Source organism: Microtus oregoni, unplaced genomic scaffold (genome assembly GCF_018167655.1).
Source record: "Microtus oregoni isolate MIOR12 unplaced genomic scaffold, Mior012 000043F_ref0000047, whole genome shotgun sequence".
Classification (NCBI taxonomy): Eukaryota; Metazoa; Chordata; class Mammalia; order Rodentia; family Cricetidae; genus Microtus; species Microtus oregoni.
Genome location: NW_024543210.1, coordinates 3,697,732 through 3,711,612, shown reverse-complemented (window position 1 = coordinate 3,711,612; position 13,881 = coordinate 3,697,732). Strand labels below are relative to the sequence as shown.

The following is a 13,881-nucleotide window of genomic DNA, read 5'->3' as shown; positions in this document are numbered from 1 at the left end:
CGTGTCCTCGTGATGGTTATAGTTAAAATACGGGTGGGTCCACTGAAGTATTGTAAAAACGTCCTTCTGGTCACAGGTGACTAGGTGACAAATGAAGCTTATTTCTTTTGGGGTAATGTTTTTAAGATATTTGATTATGTTTGTGCAAATATTCCAAAAGTTGAAAAAAAATTCCAAGCTTGCAACACTTATACCATGCAAGTCGGAAGCAGGATGCTCAGCCGTGACTGTTGATAGTTCTGGCATGAGTTCCACATCCTTTGATTTCATGGCTACAGCATGAAACACACTAGTCTCACAGTTTCCGTGAAGCCAGAATTCAGGGATTTCTGTGTGGTGTCTTGTCAACTTACAACAAGATGCCAGGCAAAGTAGTTGTTTGGCTGTGTGTGTGTGTGTCTGTGTGTATGTATGTGTGTTTGTGTGTATGTCTGTGTGTGTGTCTGTGTGTGTGTTTGTGTATATGTATGTGTGTGTCTGTGTGTGTGCACGTGTGTGCATATGTGTGTGTCTGATCTGCCTGCAAGGCTCATGTCCATGGCTGGCTGTTGCTGGGGACCATACTTCCTCTCCACATGAAGCCTTCCTCAGTGAGAATCCTTAGAACGTGGCAGCTAATTTCCCCTGAGCCGTCAGTGCAGTACAGAATTAGGTAGGTCCTTCATGTATCACACAGCCTAACTCCATAAGGCACAAACCAACACTTCCATATTGTTCTACTGGTCACATAGACAGTCATCATCCACAAGGTGAACAGATCACACAGGCTATGTGCCACAAGCTGTAGACCTGGCCATCATCTTGGAGGTTGCCTACCAAACTGACTGTTCAAAAGTCAGACAAATTTAAGAAGAGCAAGGAATGTTCCCAAGGGGGATTGACATGAAGTGTCGTCTTCACTGCCACGAGAGTGTCTCAGTCCCACAGAAAATAAGCTATCAGGTCTATCTCAGTGCACTGCCAGGAGCTTGATTTCAGGTTCCTATTTTATGGCTATTGACTTTGTAGTCATGACTCAATAAATGAGGGAGCTGGTAAACAAAGGTAGGACTAACTAAACCAAAGACAACCAAACCTGGACCCATGATGAGAATTCTGGGGTGTCTGAATCAATGATTTTGATTAACCCTGTAACTCTGAGGTCCATCGGAGGCCGGTGAGATGACCCAGTGGGTTAAGGCACTTGCTGCCAAGCCCGAGAGCCTGAGTTCAATCCCCGGTCCACATGGTGGAAGGAAGAGAACTGTTCCCGAGGTTTTCTTCTGATCTCCCCATGTGTGCTACAGCATGCACCTATACACAGACAAAGACATACACACACAAAGAAACATACACATAGACAGAGACACATGCAAGGCACACAAACATGCAGCCAAAGACACATATACAAAGACACATAGACAAAAACGCACACAACACACACAGACTCACATTGACAAACACACACAACAGACACAAATGAACACACACAAAGACACACAAATAAAGGCAAAGACACACAAACACAAAGACACAGAGACAAAGACAACTGCATACAGGTAAAGAGACACACAGACAAAGATACAAATAAGACACATACAAAAAGAGACACACACATAGAAAAAGACAGTCACAAGATGCATATACATACAAAGACACACACACAAAGATACACATAGAGACAAAGACAAACAAGATACACACATATAAAGACACATGCACACAGGCAAAGATACACACAAAGACACAGAAGACAAAGACACATGTGCCAGGCAAAAACACACAAATACACACACAGGCAAAGAGGAACACAACAAAAGATACACACACAACACACATGGACAGACACACATGCACACAGAAAGACCTACATGCATACAAAAACATACACAATAGACAAAGACACACATACACACAAAAAGTCACACATATGACACACATAAAGACACATACAGACAAAGACATATACAGGCAGAGACACAGGCAAACACACATACAACAAAGATATATACAGGCAGGGACACACAGTCAAATGCATATACAACAAAGATACACACAATGACACATGCACACAGGCAAACACACACACACACAGGCAAAGAAGCATACAACAAAGACATGCACAGAGATGTACACAAGACATATACTTACAAAGACACACACACAGTCAAAAAGACATACAGCAAAGACATTAACAGACAAAGACAAACACAAAGACACACAACACACACAAAGTTACATTCACTGCCGGGCGGTGGTGGTGCACGCCTGTAATCCCAGCACTTGGGAGGCAGAGGCAGGTGGATCTCTGTGAGTTCGAGGCCAGCCTGGTCTACAGAGCTAGTTCCAGGACAGGTGCCAAAGCTACAGAGAAACCCTGTCTCAAAAAACCCACACACAGACAAAGACATACACAGAAAAGACATGCACACAAAAGATACACAGACAAAAACACATACAACACACACAAGGACATAAGACACACACATACAAAGACACCCATAGACAAAGACACACACACAACACATACAGAAAAAGACATTCACACAAAGGCACATACAAGACACATACACTCATCCAGGCAAATACACATGACAGCACACACTCACACAAAGACACACAAAAAGGCAAAGACACACACAGAGGCAAAGACACACACAAGACACGTAGACAAAAGCACACATGCAAAGACACAACACATACAAAGACATACACAATGACACTCATGGACAGAGACACACACAGATAGATATAGACAAAGACATACACAATACACACATGCACACAAAGACGCACACAAAGATATACAGAAGACCCACACACACTAACAAAGACCTACACACACTAACAAAGACCCACACACACTAACAAAGACATAAACACATAGCCCATGTCACATACAGCAAAGACACACAACAGACACAAAGACCCACTCACAAAGACATACACACCACACCATACACAAAGCACACACAAAAAGACACATGCACACAAAGACACACACAGATAAAGATACATAACACACACACACACACCCCTAACAAGTAAAAAGAATAGACACCTATTTAGTTGTTTAGTAAATCTCATTAAAGTGAGAAACATTTTCAATTTCGTTCTTTTGCTATTTAGTTTCATAAGTCTGTGTTGTTTCACTGTAAGTAAATTAATACAACTAGGCAGATATTTAAATGCATAAATATTTAAATAATCAAGGACAAAATACAGCTGTTTGTGGCCTCCTCATGAGATTGCAGAATTTATGTACTATTGTGAATACATTTAAGGCAATCAATTCCAGCATAAATTTATTAAATCTGATTGATAGCCTTTCACACAGGAACACTGAGTCCTGAGAAATTGATAGCATTGTTCTTCATCATTAGGGAGAGAGCGGATGGGGAATTCATGCTTGTTTATTGAACTGTAGTTAAAATACAGAAAGTTCAGTAGTTAGGAACCAGCATTGATCTAATGAGCACAGGATTGCTAAGGTTAAGGAAAGCTAACCATCCCTGTCACGTGGACGTTCACTGTGGAAAGAGGAAGTCATCAGTTTTTTATTGACAATATCGTGCTTGTTGTTGTTGGGACTGATTGTCTGTTGATTTTGTTGTTGTTGTTGTTTTCTGTGGGTGAGCAAAGGATGGTTTAAATGAATGAAGAAAGCATTCAAACCTAGGCCAGTGTTCTTGGAGCATGTCAGCAAGAACTTAACTAGACTCCGAAGTCCCAAGGACCTCTGGGAAGCTAAAGCAGCTACTGTTTTCATGAGAAAGAGTGTGGGAAGACTCAGGTTGGGGTTTTTTTTTTTGTTTTGTTTTGTTTTTTGTTTTTTTGTCTGTTAAGATTCTTTAGTTCAAGCTGGGGAGTAGTAGCACATGCCTTTAATCACAGCACTTAGGAGGCAGAGGCAGGCAGATCAGTGTGAGTTCAAGCACAGCCTGATCCTCAAAGTAGATTCCAGAACAGCCAGAGCTACATAGAGAAATCCTGTCTTGAACCCACCCCCTAAAGATTCTTTAGTTCAACTTATAAGTTAACACATGAATAAATGAAGAAAATATGTAATGAATAGAAACAATAAAGGCGAGCTGTGGATGGAGCATTTCCTTGTGTGTGATGACAGGAAGATCTCATGGAAAGAGAAATAGGATTAATTGAATTTCCAGGTCAAGGGTCACTTCTTGAGGTAAGGGACATAAGAAGAGGGCCCTTGAAGAACTGGGTGCTTTTGGTGCCAGCCAGTTGTTAATCTAAATGTTTCTTCCCCACACCTCCCCTCCCCTACTATTTTATTTTTTTAGATCAGTTTTAGGATCTTAGAAAAATTGACTTGAGGCTATAGGGATGCCACGCATACCTGTGTGATCTCCAAAGCCCTCCCCCACAGTCTGTATCATCCAGTAGCGTAGAACATTTATTGAGAATGATGAACCTACATGGTACTTCTCAGTCTGCAGTTCACACCAGGACTTCCTTCAGGCATACTTGTTATGTGTCTGGCTACGTGTGCAATGGTATCTAAGCCTCGTGTGGAGCACTTTCATAGTCCTGGGGATGCCCAGTTGTCTTTCTCTCGCTCCCTGCCAACCCTGGCAATCCCCGATTTCACCGTCTGTCCACAGGGCACTGTCGTTGGGATGTCGTGTGGTTGGAATCATACAGCATGATGCCTTTCCAGGTTGGTTTCTTTCATGAGTAAAATGCATATAACACTCTCTACGTGCCGTCTCATCCCGTGGGGGTTCGTGTGTTTAGTGTGAGCTGATGATGTTCCATTTTTCTATGTGTGCCATGGTTGGTGGCTTGGGAAGGAAATCTTGGTTGCTGGGAATTATGAGCAAGGCTGTCATAAACACAGTGTGGGTTTTGTGTGAGTGCAAGTTTCCTGTTGAGTGTGTTCCATAGACGAGCATCTTCCATCCATGGTAGGAATAATTAGTTATGGCGGACTGTGCTGGACCTGCCTCTGCAGATTCATCAGTCTCAAAAAAACATTCTACTTTGCTGGGGCATTCTGGGCTTTTGTCTTTCTGAACAAATTTTAGGATAAGTGAATCAATATTCACAGAAATGACTTGCTGATATTTTAATTGGAATGCGCTGAATGTCTAAGTTAAGTTGGAAAAAAGTTGATATTTATGAGATTGGCTCTTCCTGTCCATGAGCATGGGAAAGCTCTTCTTCTCCTCAAGTTATCTTATCTCATGATAAACCTCACTTTATTAATGAGTCTTATCATTTTACTCATATAGACCCATACAATTTGTTCGTTCCATGCCTAAATATTTCTATATTGTGGTGCTAAAAGAAGTAATCTTCGCTTTTATTTTCCTTGTTGAGGGTGCCGTTTTCTACCACATGCGATTTAAACATTTGTCTGTCAGTCTGACCCTGTCTGATAGGGAAGAAAGCACAAGTAGTGGGAGGTGCTGCCTTTATTCCCTTCCATTGGGCCTTCTTCACACATCCATCAGTGACAAAAGGCCTGGTTACTACCAGTCAGAGCAGAGTGGTATGAGGCCTAGGTGCTGGCGAATCATGTTTGTTCCCTGAGCTCCACAGTTAAGGGAGATTTATTCTGTAAGAAAAGGGAGCTCTGGAGTTTTGTGTGGTGTGGTAAGCACCAGTAAATTAACAAGAGAAGAAAGATGTAGAGGAAGGAAGGCATGTTTGGGCCCATGATGAGTACCACGGGGTATCTGAAACCAGGATATTGTGATTAAACCCATGTATGACTCTGAGGTCCGTTAGAAGTAGCCCTTTTGTAGGGAATAAGTGCCCGGTGCCATGTCCTTGGCTTTTGTTTTGGAAATACATTGACTTTTTTCTTCTACACCAGCACTGGGGGCAGGCGGTAGATAGGGCGCATAAGCTACGTACATTCTCAGCTTGGTTTTTAACTTTTATTTTGAAATTAGTTTATGAATTTTTAAAAAGTAAGAATAAAAAAGAGGACAAGTTGTAAAATTATTACAAAGCAACGTAATGAGAGATGGATTATTATTACATCTCACCAATAGTAAAGGCTCTCAGCATTGTTCAAGGGTATGTGGTCATTTGTATGTAAAAGTGTTTGCATATATTGGTAACTGGTCTTGGATAGTTCCTTTAGGGAAGTGACACCCGTTCATTGGTGTAAAAAATTGTTAAATGTCCACATAATTGCCAAATGAGCAGAGACCAATGATAAGAATGTTAGTTTAAAACCTTCAGGGTTTTTTTTTTTTTGGTTTTCTTAATAAAAGTATAAAAAGAACCAAGCTGCCATTATTGAGGGCAGTAGCAATAGCCAGATGAAAATATTTTTTATACCCCAGGGCCACACCTGTATCTATGGTGCCTGTGGGAGAGATCTGCGAGTCAACACCTCTGGTAAAGCCTGGCTGTAACTCTGATATCTGTTATTCAGTGAGGGAAGGACCATGCTTTGTGGAGAAACTGCGCATAAGTTGGGGGAACTCAGTCAACTTGCCCTCGGAATTTTGTGATTCAGCGATGTGAAGTGTGTTATTCCAAGGGAATCAACATGTACGTGGGAAGTTGAGACAGTAAAGAAAGACACTCTACATAAGAGAGGCGCACCTATGTGTACAGCAAGCCATCTAATAAGCCAAGAATAAGTAATGCTATTGCTTGCTAAACAGCAAGAGCAGCTGTTAATTGGGGCAAAGCAGAATGGAGTCTGTAGCCCTCTTGCATACTGAGTGTATTAGTAGCTGCAATTGAGAGAGCTGCTTGGGTGTTTACTGTTCATTAGGAAAGGCGAAAGCACAGCAGCCAACAGTTTGTTAAATAACCCCTGATTAACAGATGTTTCTAATTACTGGAGAACTTATTCTTGGGCACGGTTCCTTACATGTTTACAAGGTTAAACGTCCATGTGTACAATATTCAGCATCCCAAGTTCTATATTAAATCTCAAGTTTATTTTTATGTAGTTCTGCTTGACCCATTACATTATAAATGCATTCTAATTCTCCTTTTCCCTCCTGTGGTGAATGTAGGACCCCTGATTTAATCATTTAATATGGAATCGTTGTCCTGAGTAAGGAGCATAGATGAGAATAAAGGTAAGACCCTTCGTTCCCGCTCTTTGTTTGGAGTCTTTTGTTTATAGATGGTAGCTGATCAATTTCAAGATGAGTACTACGTACCTACTAAAGCAGGCGCCCCTCTCCAACCATGCCCTAATTGAGGGAAGGCAGGGTTATTTACAAAAGCATGTTTAATCCTAATTAGTGCACCCGAAATGATTTTCAGTGGAGAGGTTGTTCTCCTGGCCTTTAGCGTTACTCTTCGTGTTGTGGTTGAGTTCAGCATGCATAAGAATAGCTCCCTGGGGATGGCCCAGTACACAAGCCTTTGAGTGTTTCAGAGGTGGAAGACAGTACATCATGTTTCATTCAGCCATCTTTGGCATATGGCGGGATTAAATAAAAGAGGCCCACACCAAAACTAGATACGGGTTTGCTCCAAAGCAGACATGTTTAACAGTCCGTAGTGTGCCACCCTTCAGCACCCTTATCAAACTAGTATGATCTGAATTTCTCAATGAGAAAAGAGCCCCAACCCAAAGATCTGGTTTCGGGGACTCTGTTTGGTTAGTTACGAATCAGTCAGTTAAGAAATGAAGCAAACACCCAGCATGGGCCAATGATGAGGAGCATGGGGTTTCTGAACGAGGACAGTGATTAAACCCTTATGAAATCTGAGGACTATTGCAAAGTGGTGTCTGCAGCCGGTAGAGACGAGTCCCCAAAGCCCGATCTTTGTGGATTCGTGGCACAACCCACATTCCTGCAATAAAACTAGCCATGAATAAAGACTCTATCAGTGACTGAAAATTAAGAAAGATAAGACTGGTCAAAATGGCACATGCTTACAGTCCTAACACTTAGGGAGTTGAGGCAGGGGCATCAGGAGCTTGAGGCAAACCATGGTTACATTTCTCCCCAAAACAAAACAAACAAAACCAAAATAAAGCAACAACAACAACAAAAAGCAAAACCAACAAAATGGGGGAGGTGGCATGATTCTACATTAAGGGCATTTGCCACCATGCCCGATAATATCTGAATTCCATCCCTGAAATACTCATGGAGAAGAACAGACCCTATAAGTTGTCTTCTGATCTCTATACATATGCCCCTCACACACATATGAGTTTGTGCACTAAATGAACAAATTAATTAAAACAAAAATAATGAAGAGAAACCAATGGTATACTTGTACTTTATTGAGCATTTAATGCAGTGTGGGTGGTTAATCATTTTGAGAGTCTCAGTTTAGGTGCCTAGCAGTTGTAGAGGCCATGCTATTTGATTATTGCAAAAGGAGGCAAGTTGAGGCGAGTTGCCCTATGTTAAGGAAAAGAAGCCATTTCTGTAATTAGGGACTAAAAAAAGAACACTCATACACAGGGCAACGATGAGACTTCACACACACCACCTTTGATAAAATCTAGACAAGTTTATTGAAATAAACACACACTAAGTCAAATCAAATAAGTTTGCTTCTCTTAAAGCGGTGACATAGGAAAAACATAAATATCACCCAGGGGCTGATACAGTACAGGTGGACTCCCATCAAACATGATGTGATTAAGAAGAGACATATTCTTAAATTTGTATCTCAACCAGTCCTTTTTGTTTTAATTCAGCCATTATGTACCAGTACCCTTGGGATCTTTACGCCATCCACTTCTGAAATCCACAATAAGGCAGAGATTTTTCTGGGCCTTTCCAGCATTGCATTTGGGAATTTACCTTGTTAGTGTTTCAGTGTTGGCTTGATGGCGGCAAACTTTAAAATTCTGCTAGAAAAATTATCCCATGAGAAATTAAACACATCAGTTAGTGAGGGAAGTAAGCAGGGGCGGGGGAGAAAGCTAAGTCAGTCAGTGTTTGCCTTGAAATCATGAGAAACTGATTTCCATCCCCAGCTCATGTAAATTAAAAAGGTTGAGTGTGATGATATATATGAGAAACCCTAGTGCTGGGGATACAGCAGTGGGTATATGATGGTGTGTACTGGTGACCCCAGTGCCGGGGAGGCAGCAGTGGGTATATGATGGTGTGTACCAGTGACCCTAGTGCCCGGGAGGCAGCAGTGGGTAGATGATGGTGTGTACCAGTGACCCCAGTGCCGGGGAGGCAGCAGTGGGTATATGATGTCGTGTACCAGTGACCCCAGTACCGGGAAGGCAGAGGCAGGTGGATCTCTAGCTCTTGTTGGCTAGCCAGTGAGAGACATAACCTCATTAAACAAGATGGTTAGCTTCTGACCAGCACCCAAAGTTGTCTTCTGGCCTTATACACATACGCACATGCACTCACGCATGCATACACACATACATACGTGCACACACACTCACACACACATGCGCTCACACTTATACACACGCACTTATGCACACACGTGCACTCCCACACGCACACATACACATGCACACATGCATGCATACACTCGCTAACATGAACCTGCACTTACCCAGGAAAATTGAGCTTGGACCATCACAGAGATTGTACCATATGGCAAATCTCTCCTCTCTAGCTTTTCGCAATGTCCAACTGAAAGGACAACTTTGTTCTTATGTATATTGGTAACAAACGCACCAGCTGTTCCTAATAATTAGAGTTATTTTTCTTTCCTTTGCTTTTTTTTTATACTGCTGGGTTCAGTGGTGTTCATTACATTATTTAAAATAAAAACTAATGCAGGTTCATAAATATAAAGTGCTGTTCTCGCTTCCAAATCCCATAAAGCAGTAAATATAAAGGACTGCTGCCTTCCCGAGTGTTACAACAGGAACGCAAACCGTTTATGGCTCATTGATCACCCCCCAACTGTGGTTCCTCCTCAGAAGCTAAATGACACTAATTCATTTGCATGTTTGCCTTTACTCCTCAGAATGAGCTCAGCTGGTGTGGCTTCGTGGCTACCTTCTGGGGAAGATCTTGCCTGTTTACCTTCTGGGGAAGATCTTGCCTGTTTCCCTCTGGAAAAGATGTAAGTGTGAATGAAAGACCTTGTCCTTGCTGGGAGAGGGGTGCCGTCGTGTCCATAGAATGGTCCCTGAGGTTCAGGTTCCAGGTGGCTATGAGCTTGACAGTGATGGAAATATTTTGTGAGCTAGCAATCGGGATGGATCCACTTCAGCACAGCCAAATTCCTCGGGATAAAAAGATGAGTGCTTTTCAACCATTTCCAGAATATTTTAATGTGATTTAGATCATAATGGACCCAGACACTTCTCCATTGTATTGCATTCACGGTCCCCTCACTGAGGGGCAACTGTAATAAAACAGCAAATCTTCTCATCAGATGGTGGTTCATTGTGCCACCTGTAAAATATAAATATGAAGTGAAAGAAGCTCAGACACAGCTCCTTGAATGACAGCAATTGATAGGGTGCACAGAATTGGATTCATTCAGATTTGCCCTCTTGAGGCTCTCAGCAGAATGGGCAGGCTGTCGCTCTGTGGGATATGCACTGTCGAGACATGTTTGTGTCTTCAAGGCTCTTTCCTTCCTTAATTCATGGATATTTATTGTAGTATTTGTGAATCAATGAATAAGTTGAGAATAATATGCCTGAATCAAAGGAGAGAATACCACCTGTGGCTTGATGATGGCTATGCCTGGGGTATCCGAATCCAATGTCTTGATTAATCCTCGACTGTGACTGTGGGGTCTGCTGTGCGCATGGGGAACGTGCGTTTGGGTTTTCATTGTTTACGTGTGTTGAGTTACTATTAATGACAATCAAAACACCAGCAAAAGACAAAAAGGGCTCTGCCTCATTCAGTTAGGAAAGGGGCTAATAAAGCAAAGATTGCTGTTCATTTCTGTGAGAAGACTTAGCTAGCCCCTTTGCCATTGTTTGGTGTTGGTGCTGAGTCAGTCGCTCATAGCATGACTTATTTTAAAATGTACCAATACTCTTACAGAACGAAGTTATGCATTTAGTATAGTATCAAACTAGTAATGGTATATATATAAGCACATTCATTAACAACTTAATACAATGAGCTGTTTTCCTAAGCACACTAAAAAGTATGTTGGTAAACAACACAATTAACAGACCCTCAAAGGCTAATTAATGACTAACCGTTGATCCAGGGGACCCGACAAAACCTGAACCCTGTAACTGAATGATTGTTACAGGTCCTCCCACTCCTTTTCATCTGGAAAGAAAAATGCAACACAATAATATGGCTGGCTGAGAAACTTAATTGTTCTATTTTAAAATGGATTTGTGGGTCATTTTATAACAAATGAATGGACAAATAGAAACATCACTTAATGTTTTGGCACATTATCCTGAGGGTTGATGAACATGATTGCTATTATTATAAGCCTGTAAAAGATATAGCTTCATGCCTGAATCCATTATAGAGGGGTGTAAGAATTGTTGTATATGCTTGTAATCTAAATCCTTGGCTGGCTGAGGCAGGAGGATTACTGCGAATTCCAGGTTAGCTTTAGCTACATCACAAGACCTTACCTCAAAGGTAATTTATTTTTTTTAATTTTAAAATTAAAAACTAAAAATGTAAACAAACATGCTATTAATTAATTAGTTAATCAATTCTCCCCACCCTCTTCAAGTTCCCCAAGACAAAGACTAGGCACCTTCTACTTTCTGAACTAGTTAATCAAACCCTACTGTTCAGATGCATCTCATGATAAACAGTGAAGTTCAAATTAGGTCAAATATAATTAAGTTTCTCAACCATACTAGCCACTTCCCAAGCCATATGCCATGGTGGCTACCACACTGAAGAGTGTGCAGCCTGATAGACAGGGCTATTGGCCAAATTGCAGATGGCAGCAAATCTGAAAATGAATGGAGATCAGTTTGTGTTGTCTTCAGAATAATACAATAGAAAATATGTGATTCTTCGCATTCTGGAATACATGAATCAGTAAATGCATAGATTGCATTACAGTGCAGCTCATTGGTCACTTGCTAATGGAATACGAACCAATCCATCCCACTCTGTGAAAGTTTCTCTCCTAAAAGTTCTCTGACCTTTGTGTTGCTTGATAGGCACATCTGTCCTCCTCAACAATAGACAATTGAAAAGGTAGCCTATTCTTTGGTCAATGAGAAAAATGAGAATTGATTTTGTGAGTATTTTAGTACGAAATTAATGGCTTCTAAGATGTTCTAAATCTAAATGGCTCATTGTTTTAAAACTTGGTAACTGATACCACAGAATGAAGAATCTAGGTGACTGAATTCCTCTTTGAGATGGGAGTTTGGCTGTTGCCACTGTGATTAAGACTACATAATAATCAATGAGTCTTGCCAATCAGGGCTGATTTCTTTGAAGTGTTTATCTTCAGACTAATGATATGAATGTATTATGAGACAATTGCTATGAGTCCAGTTGGCATATATTACTCACAAAGCTAAAGTAATTAAAGTGTAGTGAAATGTAAAATTCAATTTCTCCATTGCACTGTCCACAGTTCAGGTACTTGGCAGCTACCTGACGTTCTGGGGGGCTGTGTTGAAGATGCAGTTAGTAGCATGCTTTCATTATTCTGCCACGTGCTATCAGAGGGTCCCTCATACTGTAGGGACACACAGAAGAGGAAAGAGGGACAGATGCGAGGACTGTGAGGCAGCCTTGTGAGTTGATCCACCCAGGGTTCACTGAAGGCCCCTGGGAAAAGGTCAGGAAAGAGCTAAACTAGGAGAAAAGAACCTACAAGGTGCCCTTGGGTCCACACAAACTTATTGTTTCTTGCTATTTCTTTCAAAAACATGAATATTTATTGTATTTGCTGCCAGTGAGACGATGAATGGGTTAATAAACAAAACTGTTTCTGAAAGAAAAAGAAAGAGGTCAAAGATTGCTTATGGATCAATGAGGAGTACCCTGGAATGTCTGAACAGAGGACTTTGATTAAGCCCTGTAACTCTGAGTTCCATTGCAAAAAAAAAAATCCCATTTATTAGCTCTTAAGGATATGCATTTAATCCGGAAATAAAAAATAGTACGGCTGTACTGTTGGGTTTCTGTGCATAAAAGCAGTGTGTAAGTCAACCGAGGACCCTATAAATTAACACACACAAAAAAGGGTTGTTTCTCTTCCAAATGTGTGAGTGCTTAATGTGATAGGAATCATTACTAATGTATTTATAAGGCTCTGAGCTCTAGGAACGCATCGATTAAGGCCGAAGCTGCAAGACAAGGAATACCTGGATAAATGTTTGTTCTTTTCAGATATGTTGTGGGTTTTTTTTATTTAAGGAAAGGACAAAATATTTATTTAATTTGATGATTCACTAAATGAAATCCCAGTCGAGGAGGGCTCACCCATGAGTCTAGGCTGACAACATGCCCCAGGTGAACGCCTAGGATTTCTGGTGAACTTTTTATTGCATTTCAATTCCATTCTTCGGTTTAATTAAACAATTAAATTACTGAACATATAATATAATCTGATGCTAGTATTGTCCAATGGCTCTGAACTGACAGCAGTAACTGCACTATCATAGACTAGGGATATTAGTATTTCAATTAATGAGGCCCAAGTGTAGGCCAGGGAGGACCTTTGTTATAAAATACCACTCATGATTAGTCTGGTCCCGATTATCTAGAGAAGGCAAGTAAACCCAGCCCTCACGTTTTTTGCCATGGTGATCGTATTTATTTGTTTCAACACACTATAGAATTATACAGCTTCTGTGCATCTCCTTGAAGTTGCAGGGATAAAAAAATCCCATCAGCTTCCAGATGACTGTGCATATTTACTCTTGACAGCTGCAGAGACCTCATCAGGATCTCTTTCCTTCTACATTGCTTCCCTCAGGAGGTTTTCCTCTCCCATAGTGAGCAGGGGATGTGTAGCAGACGGAGACACATGGGCAGTCTTGGTGCATTG

At 41.2% G+C, this 13,881-nt stretch overlaps 1 long non-coding RNA gene and 1 other non-coding gene across 9 annotated transcripts in view; both read left to right on the top strand.

Annotated features, from left to right (window-relative positions):
- LOC121434338 overlaps window positions 1–13,881 on the top strand; it is a 46,039-nt gene that overhangs the window by 14,667 nt on the left and 17,491 nt on the right. For all 8 annotated transcript variants that reach the window (XR_005972420.1, XR_005972424.1, XR_005972423.1 and 5 more), the window contains exons 6-8: window positions 4,605–4,660; window positions 6,987–7,052; window positions 9,892–9,990. This is a non-coding gene — a long non-coding RNA (uncharacterized LOC121434338). The remainder of the gene's footprint in view (window positions 1–4,604; window positions 4,661–6,986; window positions 7,053–9,891; window positions 9,991–13,881) is intronic.
- LOC121434525 lies at window positions 1,077–1,147 on the top strand. The gene has a single exon (XR_005972461.1). It is a non-coding gene; the product is annotated as a small nucleolar RNA SNORD113/SNORD114 family (small nucleolar RNA).